Source organism: Thermobia domestica, chromosome 9 (genome assembly GCF_964235325.1).
Source record: "Thermobia domestica chromosome 9, izTheDome1.hap1.1, whole genome shotgun sequence".
NCBI lineage: Eukaryota > Metazoa > Arthropoda > Insecta > Zygentoma > Lepismatidae > Thermobia > Thermobia domestica.
This window is the reverse complement of record NC_137462.1, coordinates 143316179-143331325: the sequence shown is the minus strand read 5'-3', so window position 1 is coordinate 143331325 and position 15147 is coordinate 143316179. Positions and strand designations below refer to the sequence as shown.

The following is a 15147-nucleotide window of genomic DNA, read 5'->3' as shown; positions in this document are numbered from 1 at the left end:
TTACAACCTCTGTAAATGTTCGAATGCCGTAGAGTTGTCCTGTTGACGTTGTTACTGCATTAGTTGTGCTGTTGAAGGTCTTCTTAGACGCTGTCCGCCTTATGCAGAGTCGTTTTGAGGTATGATTAGCGCCATATTAAAGCCCTGACTACTGCAGGAAGCATATGTTAGTCGAACTCTTTAGTATGACACTAATCACGAGTCAGGATGACTCTGCATAGGCCCCTGCATGTATTGCTGTTGTTAGATTTTTCTATTGTTGTTAGTACATGTAGTCCAGGTAATAATTTTGTTTGTGGCTTCTATTTGCTGTTTTATCCATTGTTTCAGTTCACTGGTGGGTTCTTCTATTGTATTGCTATAGGTTTCGTGATTTGTTGGCTGATCGTCTTGGAAAGGGTGGTTGTTTGTTTTTGCTGCTAAGTCTATAGTTGTTAGTAATGGTGGTGATTTTCTTGAAATTTGGAATTTTGGGCAAGTGCTACTGCCAGGATGGTTTTTGTCACTGATGTACGTGACATAAAAGTTCTTTCTTGATTCATTGCATTCTTCTACGTGAGATTTGCCACAACAGTTGCAAATGCTGAATTGTCTACAATGGCATTTGAGGTGAACGTTCTGGTAACAACTATGCAATGGCATTGGGCGAGGTAGTATTCTGGAAGCTTCCACTCTATAGTGTTTGTCTTGAATTTTGATTCCGTGAGATATTAGGTTGTTGGCTTGTGTCAGATCGTCCGTGAAGGTTCTGAAAAGAAGAGCAGGTCCATTATCTGTCTTAATTCCGGTTATGTTTCTGATCTTCAGGTTCCTTCTTGTAAGGTCTGCTTTAATTATATTTGTGTCTAGATTGATGGATACGCCAATAGCTACACACGTAAACGTATTGTCCTTTCCACATGGTTGAGTTGTACTTGCCGGTTTGAAAACTACAATTGCTACATCACTCTCACTTCTTTGCAGGAAAGTAATTTGTCCATGCTTGGTAGTCTGTCGATGATTCTTCAGCTGGTTTCCTTTTGTTTCTACTGCTGCTGTTGTAAGTGACTGATCCTGAAAAGAGCCGTAGCATCCTGGCTGATTTGGTTCTTCCTTATGAGATCGGGGAGTAACCTCCTTCTTTGATGATCATTATTCTTTTGCTTCCGTGACTTAACCAAAGTATAGCCCTCTTTTGTCTCAATTACTGCCTCTTCTTTTTACTCTAATTGTGAGTAGTTTCTGGATTACTTTGGTTTTTCACTTCTGTGGGTCTTTTTCCCGATTATGAAATTTACTTTTTCCCTCCTTTTACCTTACCATAATTATTGCTTTGCAGATTATCTATTATTTTTTCTTCCTTATTACTGATTACCTTTTATCTACTAATCAACTTTTTACATTATGCGCTTTTAATTACTTTTGTAAATTCCCGATAAGTCTTGTCCAACACTGTGGCAATATTTCTTACGTCGCATAATGGCGCTTAACAAAAGAAGAGGAAAACACGTGTGGCAACCTTCCGCACTTAGACACACGTTCGAGATGTTAACGATTTATGTCGAGGAAGGCCAACCACGCAAGGTTATTTAAACATAATTAGAGAAATCACTGTAAGAGAAAATATATCTTTCGTACCTAGATTTTCCCCATTGTGTTTGAACAATCTGCAGAGAAGTCATGGCTGACATTTTTATATAAATCGTTAACTTCACGAACGTGTTTCTAATACGACGATAAAAATTTCTCTGTACAGAGCCCAACATGTAATGTAGATTTCTAGTTCAGCCTTCATGCCACCCAGAAATCAGAACCACTAACACATGGAAAAATTAGTTTTAATTTTAAAAATCCTCGTTGTGAGGTATACATTAAAAACATCACATTTGTAGCCTATACGAAAACATGTTTAAGGCACCTATTCTAATTGTTAGTAGTTTTGAAGACGAAGATCGTAACTGTTCTGTAATAACGCCTCATGATGTGCATTTATTCGACACCCTTAACTATTTCGCAAATACAATTTCCAACTATTTCACCACACTGGTTACACAATGTGTTATATATATTCAGTGTGCGAATTAGATAATCTATATTGGGGGGATAAAATTAGGCCAAAGGACATAGTCTGAAGGTTCAAATTTCAAAATGAGACAATAAATGCCTTACCCCCCATATATATATATATATGTGTGTGTGTGTGTGTGTGTGTGTGTGACATCTGTAATAAATAAGAGATTTATTAATTTAATAAATCTACCGACAATAACTATGCACATATATATTGTCTGACATACACACATCCCACTAAACCTTTCTGAACGTGTTTTAATGTTGTACTCACTCTTGTCCCCGTAGCTCTCTAAGGTTTATTTAGTTAATAATTCGGCTCGAGCGATAGCCACGATCACAAGCATATGTTAATTTTTCCACTCATATTGAAAGCTTCCACTTTGCATTAATACATACAGGTTGCGAAAAGAAACCTACTTCAGTCTTGTGAAAACCACTAAAATTATAAGTTAAACCGGACATTTTATTATTATTATTATTATTATTATTATTATTATTATTATTATTATTATTATTATTATTATTATTATTATTATTATTATTAAGAAAATCTAGATATTAGCCTATCAAATAAGAAATGGATTGTTGCTGGTCGCGATTTCTCACATCAAGGTCAAATCGAAGGCCAAATATTAAAAATATCTCAATTCAAATTTCGATTCAGATTTCTAGTTCAGCCTTCATGCCATCCAGAAATCAGAACCACTAACACATGGAAAAATTAGTTTTAATTTTAAAAATCCTCGTTGTGAGGTATACATTAAAAACATCACATTTGTAGCCTATACGAAAACATGTTTAAGGCACCTATTCTAATTGTTAGTAGTTTTGAAGACGAAGATCGTAACTGTTCTGTAATAACGCCTTATGATGTGCATTTATTCGACACCCTTAACTATTTCGCAAATACAATTTCCAACTATTTCACCACACTGGTTACACAATGTGTTATATATATTCAGTGTGCGAATTAGATAATCTATATTGGGGGGGGTAAAATTAGGCCAAAGGACATAGTCTGAAGGTTCAAATTTCAAAATGAGACAATAAATGCCTTACCCCCATATATATATATATATATATATATATATATATATATATATATATATATATATATATATATATATATATGTGTGTGTGTGTGTGTGTGTGTGTGTGTGACATCTGTAATAAATAAGAGATTTATTAATTTAATAAATCTACCGACAATAACTATGCACATATATATTGTCTGACATACACACATCCCACTAAACCTTTCTGAACGTGTTTTAATGTTGTACTCACTCTTGTCCTCGTAGCTCTCTAAGGTTTATTTAGTTAATAATTCGGCTCGAGCGATAGCCATGATCACAAGCATATGTTAATTTTTCCACTCATATTGAAAGCTTCCACTTTGCATTAATACATACAGGTTGCGAAAAGAAACCTACTTCAGTCTTGTGAAAACCACTAAAATTATAAGTTAAACCGGACATTTTATTTTTATTATTATTATTTTAAGAAAATCTAGATATTAGCCTATCAAATAAGAAATGGATTGTTGCTGGTCCCGATTTCTCACATCAAGGTCAAATCGAAGGCCAAATATTAAAAATATCTCAATTCAAATTTCGAGCTTGTGCTTCTACTTCCCGCTAAAGCTGTGCTCATCACGACTTTTTTTCTCCAAATATCGATTCCGTGATGGGCACAGAAAGTCAACACTTAAAAATTACTTTACTGTTAGGTTGAAGATGAGTTGATTCACTATGGGCTACGTTATTCAAATAAAGTAAAACATTACACTGAAGTTTTTCAGACAACATTAATTGCGTGGACAGCAAACTGTACAGCGAAAAGATGGAAAAATGAAGGGTTAACTTTTAAAAAAAAACGCCCCAGTTGAAATGCTTATACAGACACGGACAATGACACGGAGAACCAGTCGTATTAACAAATGCTGAAACAAATCTTGAATTATTCGCTTATTCACCTAAAAATCACCTTCATTAAAATGTCTGCTCACTAGGAGCGTATCCCCCCAGCGTGTACGTTAACATATACTTACGAGAGAATACCTATATCTCAGATTTTGAGTACAGTTTTAAAAGTTTATTTCCGTAAACTGTAAAAGGCTGTGATTACTATGCTAATTATCACAAATTAAATGCAACTTTTGAATTGCATACACACAAACTACTAGGGAATGAAGACCATGTGCTAACAAAGAGTACACTGGAAAATGAAATAACATGTTATAACAAAAATTAAAATAAGATGATAATCGATACAAATATAGAGGATGAATATGACATATCCGAACTTCGCCAAGTATGGTAGAAGAAGCTATTTGTTTACTTCTTCTTGGCCAACCGCTAAGAACATTTATAAATCTATATGTGGCTTTGTTATACGCAATTAGTACATTCAAATTCACAAACGATGACGAACTGAAGGGTACGAAGGTACAGTTGCAAGTAACAACCGTAGTCATAATAATATAGTTCTACTAAACAACGTTGAAAATAGTGGGTAATTAGGTGGTAAGTAGAAATGACCAAAACTCAACAGTTGACATCGATCATTTCGAAATACAGCTAGAAGATTAAATTTACAAGAAATAACAAAAATCAGTGAAATTTGGAGTTATACTAAGCATAGTTTGAGGGGGAAAGCGAGCATCCCGGTGGGGATACTTCAGCTGACTTCTTTGGAGGGGAACAAAATGTGATTGAGGGGGAAAATCCCTCTCACCCCCCCGGTAATTCGCACCCTGTATATATTTATAGTTTTAAATATACTTTGAAATTTTGACACAGTTTAGTTTTCACCTCCAGATCATAATGAACTTTGGTCGATTATGTTCTAACTTCATTCTTAACTTTCACAATCTATGACTGCACTAAAAGATACACAGCAGTTTGCAATCGCTCAATAAAATCTTATACAAAACAGGATAAGGCTAGTTTTAGACGGAAGCATTTATCGTAGAAGATGTGCTGCCAAAAATTTCATATAATATTCTATGGCATCAAAAGCACATGGTGCTTTTAAACGGTAGCATTTTGATAAGGATCTGTCGAGACGTAGCAAACAAATCACTCTAGAAGAGCGCAATTATGGCTCCGAAATTAAGCGTGAGTTAGCTAAAGCTAGAGCGTGGATATTTGGCACAAAATCTTTCGCTACTTTTTAACACACCACGGCGCTGCAATCGGACTAGAAATGCTGGGGAAAATGCTACAAAATAGACCAGGTTCGACAAGACATGCCATAGGATATCCCATGGCATGGGAAATACTATAGCATTTGCTACTTTACACGGTAGGATATCGATGATACGATTTTTGCTGCGATAAATGCTTCCGTCTAAAACTAGCCAAATGATAAAATTTTTCTCACAATAAATCTTCCGAAAAATGTTGCCGTATCGAACATGCCTTAGATTCAATAGTATTGAAAAAGTATTTTAGGAAAACCTGACACTACAAACCTATCGAGAAGGGTATACGAGAGTATACGGAATAAACCAACCTAATGTTTTTATAGTTCAGCTTATATTTACTTAATTGAGAAATGTAAGGTGGAATAAGGATCGATATAAGCTATAGTTTTGAAAACAGTGGAGCGCATACTTACTAAAAATTCTAGCACTACATAGCTGATACTCCTTCTTAAAGGAGTTGATACTCCTCCATAAAAAGAGATAATAAATACTAGCTAACACATTTATAAATCAAACAATATACACAATACACGACAGGTTTTCATTTGCTACTTTGAAATACAGAGGAAATAATGTTTCTGCGCATTCCCAAAGAAGAAACATTTCTGTGATTTTTCTTTTTTTGAAATGTTACAGCTGAACATGCAATACTGCAAATACCAATCCTCATCTTTTTCTATTTTGCATGCATTTAAGATGAATGTTGAAATAGAAAAATCAGTTCCAAAATTTCCTTCAGATTCCCTCCATACAGAAGGTGAAATTTTACAATTGTAGCAATGTCACCAAGTACAGTACGGTGTGATAAGCTCTCTGCTTTTCTTATGCTTCTTGCAGACGATCCAAGAAAGCTTGAACAAAACCATTCAATACCTCAAATTTACACGTTCAAAGGAGTATTGTTCAAGACACTTGAACGAGAGTCTCGAATGGTCTTGAAACAATTTTTAACACGATCATAGAGGTATTGAATCATGTTTTATATACTTGTTGATAGGTGGCAGTCCAAAACAAGTGACTGAAACTATGAAAACAAATGAAAGCGGAACTGCGTACTGATCTACTTCAGACCTACGCATGAATAAATATAATATTAGCATATTTTTCCTAAGTTTCTGCAAGCATTTGGAATTTAATAGATTACCGGTATATTAAATCATTTAGAAAACAGGTCAGTTGATTTTGTAGCAACCCCATTCGAATTTCACTAAGTATTTTGCTCCTTTTATATGAAATGTGGGTTAGGTTAGCTTAAGTTAAAACAGTAAAGTGCTGCTTAGATATAAAATCCCTGTACTTAGCTTTTTAAAAATCTGATTCTTCAAATGGCGTACTGATGGCAAAATCATACTCAAAAAGAAAAAATCTAACTGTTTCCCAAAATTGTATCACGAGGCAATGACCACCTTTAGAAGTTAATACTACTATGGCATCTAAGACTGTTTGGAGAAAAGGCTGAAAACGCACAAAAACCAAACGGAGCAATGATAACATTTTTTTTTCAGCCACTGGACTTACCGCCCATATCTGCATTACACTTTCTTCACAAACCTATCCCATATTTGGTAGTGGTAAGAACAACCTGTCAAACAAATAGTAATTTTATTGTTAGAATGTGCGAGTGCGTACGAAAGAGGACTGTTTGGGATAATAATTTCCACTGTCGGAACATGCCTTGTAATGTAGGAAAATAGCATTTTATGTTTAGAAGTTTAATGTTACCAGTATTAAATCATTACAAGGACTATAGTTAAGTTCAAATGAGTGAATACGATCTGAAGGGTTTGTTGCACTATTCTTATTCTTATGTTTCTTGCAGTATAACCGTCGATGACGCGCCTGCTCCCTACAGTCGTAGTCTCGCGTGGGCCCCTTCCTATGTTCCTGCCCTGGTTCTGTTAAATAGTATTCTCGATTTTAGTGGGTTTTTTTTCACTTTCGTATATGTGGCATATGTCTGACGCGCTTTTGTACCTTACGGAAAAGTCCTCGTAAAATTAACCTGCACGCATGAAAGCAAATCATATCTCAAGAAGTAACTTATGAAATGCTACGTGTGAATTCCGTAATAAAATAATTGTAATCTCATAATAGGATAACATGTAGTCATTTCCACGGTACTTCAGTTTGCGAGCATATAATCAGTCTGTACGCAATTATTTTTTTTAATTATACCAGATTAATAACAGTACAAAACGTCTGATTAAAGCAAGAAAAGTCAGGTGTATGTTTTTTATTTGATGGACTCTTCTTTCTTAATCTACACCCGATATTCTTGTATATTAAATTCTCAAATTAATATTTATATCATTGCCACAAAATTTAACAATTGTTATGGGCATGCAAGCATTGTAACTACATGAATCGTGTGTATTACCAACAAAAATACTGCATTTTCGAGCGCAGATATTAGACTTCGTTTATTATTATAAGCACACTTTGAACATCAGATAATTATGGAAGAGAGTTAAATATATTTATTCAACAACTTCCGTTCTGTCACAACGCCATCATAGTTCTTTCGTATTTTCCTCCACTCAACTCTAGCGCTGATTGGCTATTGAACGTTCTTGAATTGGATTGTTTAGAACAGGACCGAAACGAAATTTCTTGAACGAAACTATTGAATTCAAGACAAAAATGACGTCAGTGTTGACGTCTTTTTCATCAAATAGTCTAAAATGGTCTTGAACAAGACTTTTGTTCAAGCTTTCTTGGATCGTCTACAAGCAGTATTACAAACATTTAGTTTATTTAGGCAGAAAAACAGTCACCCATATAAGAATCAGAGATTATACATATTAAAAAAAAAAAAAACTTGAAAATAAGACAAAATTCAATTTTTGTAACGGCGAGTGCCTCGTGTGTGGTGATGCTCTGTCGCGAAGAGAGTTCAGTGGGAATTTCTATACATCTCCACTACACTCACATTTTCTGTTACATTTACACGTACATACATCCCCTTTTTTGAAATACTCTTTCTTTTTCATTTTCCACTTCCCAGTTTCCTCTAACTTTTTGCCCTGTTCAACTTAACTTTCAGCCCTCTTTCACTGTCTGAACTTCTTTCCCGCTTTTGACTTTTTTCCCGATTGTGTCCTGTATTTTACTCAATTTTGTTCCGGAATGCTAAATCCTTCGTTAAGCTACACATTTGACAATTTTGCAAAGCACACACTACTAGCGAGCTGGTGCACCTACTTATTTGACCGGTAATGGTCTACGACAACACAAGACATGACAACCATCAACAAGAAGAAGAGGAAAAAGAAGGCAAATGAAAACACTACCGGTAAATTATAAAATTAGTGCAAGTGTGATATAGCTGTATATTGTTGATTAAATTGATACGGTTATATTAAAGGAAGCAACATATTAATGTAATTAATCATTATTCAAGGTATGAAATACAGATACAAATTATTAATAGAATTTGACTTCAGAACATACGTAAAATTAAATATGTTTGGCGGTTAAGTTTAGAGTTGCCCCTCCGTTTTGTATAAAAATTAGGAAAATGTACAGAAGAAATGAGGTAAGAAATTATGATTTGAAGTTCTTATGTGATGTTTAGATGTATAAGTTTGCTAATAAAGTTATGTTTAATACGAGGAAAGATGTGTGGAAGTTGGTTTGCAAGACGTGGAAGATTTCATGATTCAACAGCATGCCCATTTTGTGTCGAGAACAGAACCGGCCGAACCCCTGCGGGACTATTAATAATAATACTGGCATTTATTCCGAAGTTGGGCGTCCGCTTTCGCCAAGTTTTTTCGCTGTTATCTCCTTTGCACACTTTGTGCAATTTGTTAACCAGGCTCATTAATCCGTGCTCTTCACTAACTTTTAGAAGATCTTGTTCGTTATCAACGTATTGCTTCACAAAAGTTAAAACTGTTACTTCATTGCCCTTGTACATTCGCCATGTTGATAACATATATGCTCGTTTCTTTCCCACAATGCAACTGTTTTGTTACCTTGCGCCAAGTAGTTCTCTCCACTCGCCGTATAGTCCCATGTTTACAACCGATTATATATAACAAATAAACAGATATTTCGAGACACTTATATATTATGAAGCACACAAACAATCAAATTATCCATATCTTTCCTGTAAATTTTAAAAATTTTGCTGAAAACGGACGCCCAACTTTGGAACTTCACGCATAATACTATGGATCTGTATAATAAAATTGCACATTTTAATGTTTTTACTTTTTTGTAGGTTTGAAACTGGAGGGACAACTCTAAACTTATTGAGGTTGGTTTGAGTAAATGTACGTAATTTAGTTCCTAATATGACTTTCGGCACAACAATAATTTATGGCAAACATTGAACATATATATAATGGTTGATATCTTTAACTAAGGATATAATCACTGGCTTCTTATATAAATTCCATGCAAATTATCTTCAGGCTTACGTATAGGTAAGTATCTTGGAAAGTTATTTAGAAGTAGATTTATTGTACGGACCCATACGTAACTATATTGCAGGCAGGGTTGGCAAAAACCATGGTTTTCTTGAAAAAAAAAAACGTTTTTTTTTTGTGTTTTTTGTTTAAACATTTTTTTTAAAATAATTTGCTTATGTATTTGTATCACATATGGATAGAAATAAGTTTGTTTCAACTTGGTGTTATTATGCAACAACCAGATTATGCTGGAAGGGGTCACACAAGCTTAAAGAGGAATCCAAACCGCTTCTCTGCTTACATCCGAGAAAAATTGTTCTCTATTTGAACTCGAAACCGGGACTAATTGGCAACAAATGCGAAACGTCTGCCGACTCACTCTCGAAGTACTCCTGATCTAAATACGTTGTAGTGGTTTCTACATAATTGTTAATATAATTGTCAAGAGTCATTTCAGAAGGACAGAAAGATTTCAACAATTGCACAAGTAAAACCATTACACAGAATTAAGTATAAACAATTTCAAAGTACTGTAGAGTACAGAATTAATTTAGTCCAAGTTAGTTTACCGTACTACGACTGTTATTAACCCAAGTAAAAGAAACACAACGACTTAATTTGAATATCAGTGAGAAGAGTGAATAAAGATATGAATTATTTGAGTCCACTTTGGTTGTGAACCATTTATACATAAATAGATACCAAAGGTACTTCTGATTTCAATAAATACCTCTCGTAGGGTTTATATGACCCCCCCCCCTAAAAAAATAAAAGAAGCACGACATTTCGATGTATTTATACATAGTAAACATTATTAAAACGAAACAATATTAAACCAGCCAACCCTGATTGCATGCATCCTTTTTTTTTTTTTTCAGTAAATCACTCTCTACACCTTAAACAATCATTTTTGAGGTGTGGACTTGCTTTTCTCTCTGTAGATTCACCTTAGGATGACTTCAGTGTATGTACACTGTAAGAAGTACTATGCAAAAGACACTAAGAAACTTGTGCTAGCTAGTCGCTAAAAAGGGCGTTACTGTTGTATCTCCGGAGCACATGAAAATCGAAAAACGGGAATATTATTTAACTTTTTTTCCCTAAAAACACACCTTCTGACCCTGGCACACTTTGTAGTGATTATTGTTCGAAATACAGTATGGACGTATGGCATGCGAACTAGAACCAATACCAACTTGTGCTAGGTGGCTACTAAAAGGCACGAATGCTATCTCACCAAATCGGGGCAGGAGCGCAGTAGGATATCCGAGCAGTAGCGAGGGCCGGTAGATATACGCATTAACGAATATAGTGGGAAAACACTTTATATGTCATAAAATGCATGATTTATTTGTTGCACAGCTTTGGGGGAGACAGTCATCTAAAAATGTACTAAATTAGGTTTGATTAGTTGTTCCTCTTCTTTTCTGTAGTTTCAATTCGTTTACACTTACAACAGAGTGTTCGTTTGTTAGACCTAACTTTTGTACCACTCAGTAAGACTCAAACACAATATTTGACAATATTGTCATTTACGCACCATTTCCACACTACCTTTCCCATAAATGATAAGTGTATCTCTCCGCCAAAGAGCCCCTTCCGCCTTCACATATAGTGGCGCTTACAACATCGAAAACAACGAACAACAAGAACTTTCTTAACTTCAACTATTCCCCTCACCTGACTTTCACTTTGTCTTCATCATAAACTAAAATAAATTATCCAGTACATCTGGAAGTTTTTCTATAATTGGTTCGGCGATACAGCTCAAAAAGCACGAACAGCTTTAACTGAGTCAGGGCAGGAGCGCAGCAGTGGCGCTGTCCGTAGGGAATAGGCGCGTCAGAGATGGTAGATATACGCATAAATGAGGATAGAGGAAAAACACTATATATAGTATAAAACATATGTCTTGTGTGTAGCACAGCTTTGCGACATTTCTATGATCACTGCCTTCACATGGCAGTATTTCAAAAGATCCAATATATTTCAATCAAAAATTTTCTTGTGGGCCTTATATCTGGAGAACTACATATAATGTAACCAAGCCCAAACTATAAGTTAACTCAGTATGATGTGCTTATTCCGTTTAAAAAAAAAAAAAAAAAAAAAAATCGATTTGTGGACCTTGATCCAAAAACTAATTATTGGCCATGATCCATTTTTAGTTTTCCTAAAATTGTTTTTCTTTTTATCTTCTTCATTTTTTTAAAATTTTATATTTACATGGTTATTTGAAATATGTAATTAAATAATGGACGTAGTGCCATTTGCAAAAATACAACGGTTTAAATACAATACAAAAGTGTACTTTTGCAGATACAAGTGTTATGTAAAATACAATTGATAATATTGCTAATGTGGTGGTATTACCGACTATATCAAGCTACTTATTTGCCTGTTATCAATCTTTTTCACTAAGTTTATAAGTTACAAGTAGGAGACAATTTAAATGATCTACCCTGTATATTCATGAGCTTTTTTTTATTTTTTAAAAAAATAAGTTTTGTTCCATATACTATGCACTATTCTTCGTGAAGAAACTGTTATTTGCATCTATATTTAATCAGTGTATGATGGGATTAAATATATTAAAGAAAATCCTCGGCCGGGTAATCTATATATATAAAAGAGAACGTACAAAATCCTTTGTCCGCTCATCACGCTAATACGGCTGAACCAATTTCTTTCATTTTTGGGGGGTTATTAGGATTTGGACCCTAGATGGTTTTTATCATATCACTTTAATTTTTAATTACCAGTGTCTTGAGATAATTGACCATTCAAGTGTCCATAACGTACAAATCCTTTGTTATTAGTTCATCATAGGTAAAAATAAACGTATTTATATGCAACCCGCATGACCGTGTCACTCGGCGGGTTAACATAAATGACAGGCGATATACAGCGGAAAATAGCTTGAATCTTCTGTTTAAAATTTTTTAATTGATTTGCTTATTTTTACAGACACTTTTACAATATGCCAGCACCGGGATGACCGCAGCGAAGCGGGGCGGGTTAACATAAATGACAGGCGATATAATGTTAAGATTTACTGCAATCTTCTATGGTTTTTATCATATCACTTGAAAGCGAAAAAGTAAAAATTATCTAAGTAACAAAGTTTATTGCGTTCCGGGGTGACCGCAGCGAAGCGGGGTGAACGCTGCTAGTTAATTAATATATTTCATTCTTCAATCATTTAGCTAATTACTTGTTGATTATTTATTTTGTTCAGTGTTCTTGTTTCTTTTCCTACAATTTACTCGTAAGTTAAAAAACGTGGCATACCATTATGTTGCCCCGAGCCGCTCATATGTAGAGAAAAAGAAAGATAGAAAACTAGCCCTCAGCCTTCAAACAGACTTCAATCCACTTTTCTCTTCCGACAGCTTCTCGAAGGAGATTACACTTAAACGTTGTTATTTTTTTTGTAATTTTAAAGTTTTCAAAAGCGGACAGGTGCTGGTTGTTGACCAGCAATCCTATATAAGAGAGCAGGTCTATCTCATGTAATCGCCCCCCCCCCCTCTTCCCTTGGAAGAACATACTTTATAAGCCGTGATGAGTACGGTATCCCATCATAATTATAGTAGAATATTCAACGGATAACATAATATTCAGCGAATAATAATAATAATATTAATAAAAAGTTGTAGGTAGTGAGAATGTGCAAAATTACAGTACATTTGTACGCTTGTAAGAAATTAACTTTGAACTATAATTACGCATTTTAAATAATACATTTTTCACATCATTCAGTTTTGTATACTTTATGCCAGTTTTTACCGCCCCATGCATATGCACGTATTGCACATACGGTAATGCTAGCTCTGTAAAAGAGAAAGAGATCGTCGGAGGAGAGGAATTCGCGTTTGCCATCTTAAGTGGTAGATGATTTTGATTCAAACCACGAATGAGCTGAATCTTTCCTACATTCCCATTTTCTTTTCTCGGTCGAAGTAGCAGCTGAGAGTTTCAATCGGCGCAACAAGAGGGTTGTGCCACTGGAAATTCAAAAGTAGTTGCAGTTTCAAACTCTAGATATCTCTGCTCGAGAGAGAGTAAACTAGGAGTGATTAAGGTTAACTCTTGTCAGTCTTTTAACTTCGATGACCAGATGTAGTGCCCCCCACGAGTGAGTTGTGTGAAGGGTGATGCAAATGAAGTAGCTGAACCGTGTTTTTCTTTCTTTCTTTTCTTCTTTTTTTTTCTAAGTAATACGTTAATGGTTCTTTCCATAGAAAGGTTGCTTTTTCCTCCGCTAAAAATTATGATGAAAAACCCAGAGCTTAAATTGATATACTTATTAAAGTAAAATCATTATATCAATTTAAGCTCTTTGTTTTTCCTTTCAATATATATATATATATATATCCCTGCCTAAAATCTCAATTATTATTATGATTTATTTACATTTATTCTTAGTACTGTCTTTTCTTCTAGGCATGTTGAATATAGGAAGAATAAATTTCTGTGATGTCTGTTTTTGTTTTTTGGTTCTGCCCTTCTGTGCATTCCGCAGAAGTTGACGAGCTGTACGTAAGTCTTATACTTCCTGATAAACAAGCCGAGATGAACCAAACTCAGAAGCTTTCGGCGTGGAAAGCTGTCGTCGAGCCGAGCCTGTCTCTGGCCAAGCCTGAGCACCAAATAAGCGATCTTTAGTACCTAGGGCAGCGTTTCCCAACCGGTGTGCCGCAAATGGACCGTTTGTGTGCCGCGAGGAAATCGAAACACAATTATTAATTCTATAGCAACCAAATTGCAAGACATAGGGAAAAATGTACATTTTTGTATTTCACATTACTATGAATTTCTACCATGGAAAAATTACTGTAATTGTAATATATTATTATACATTTATTACTGTGTAGCAGACAGTATTTCGGCTCGTACACATTTCCACGGTTAACTGCTATGTTACGCTTCAATTGAGAGTAATACTAACACGAGAAATGGAAACACTTGTACGGTACGCGTCAAGAGAACGTTCGTAGAACACTCATTCGCACGTGAATGACAGAACAACACTTCGTTCAACAGCTGTGTTTTGACTTCGACGCATCGCAAGCTCTGTATTTGGAATAATATGCACCGGTTTTGGTTAAAACAGCAAAGTTAAAAGTACAAGACATTTGTTTGTTCGTTCGTTATTTAGTGATCTTCGTTCTTAGTGAAAGGTTGGATACAATTTTTAGAAAAAGAAAGGGTATTTTTAAAAATCTGAGTCCTATATTTCATTGCAATTGTTTTCATTTTAAAATTAGAATAAAAAAGTAAGCATAATGAATTAGCATAGGGGAAAACCAGTGATCGAGCTTTCATCTCTGTGAGAAGGAGATCAGTAACCACAGAAAAAAAAATACCATTGGATTTTATATTTGCAAATAATAATAATATCTATGAGTGTGCCGCGAGAATTCAAGTTACACCCGTACTGTGCCGCAAGTTGAAAAAGGTTGGGAAACG

At 34.9% G+C, this 15147-nt stretch overlaps 1 protein-coding gene across 4 annotated transcripts in view; it reads left to right on the top strand.

Moving 5' to 3' along the window:
• Positions 1-8409: 8409 nt before the first annotated feature.
• The window catches only part of LOC145695078 (uncharacterized), a 28838-nt gene continuing 22100 nt past the window's right edge, over positions 8410-15147 (top strand). The window contains exon 1 of one of the 4 annotated variants that reach the window (XM_081771947.1): positions 8410-8552. The gene's annotated coding sequence lies outside the window, so the exon portion shown is untranslated. The other 3 variants (XM_081771946.1, XM_081771949.1, XM_081771948.1) reach the window with 3 other exon arrangements.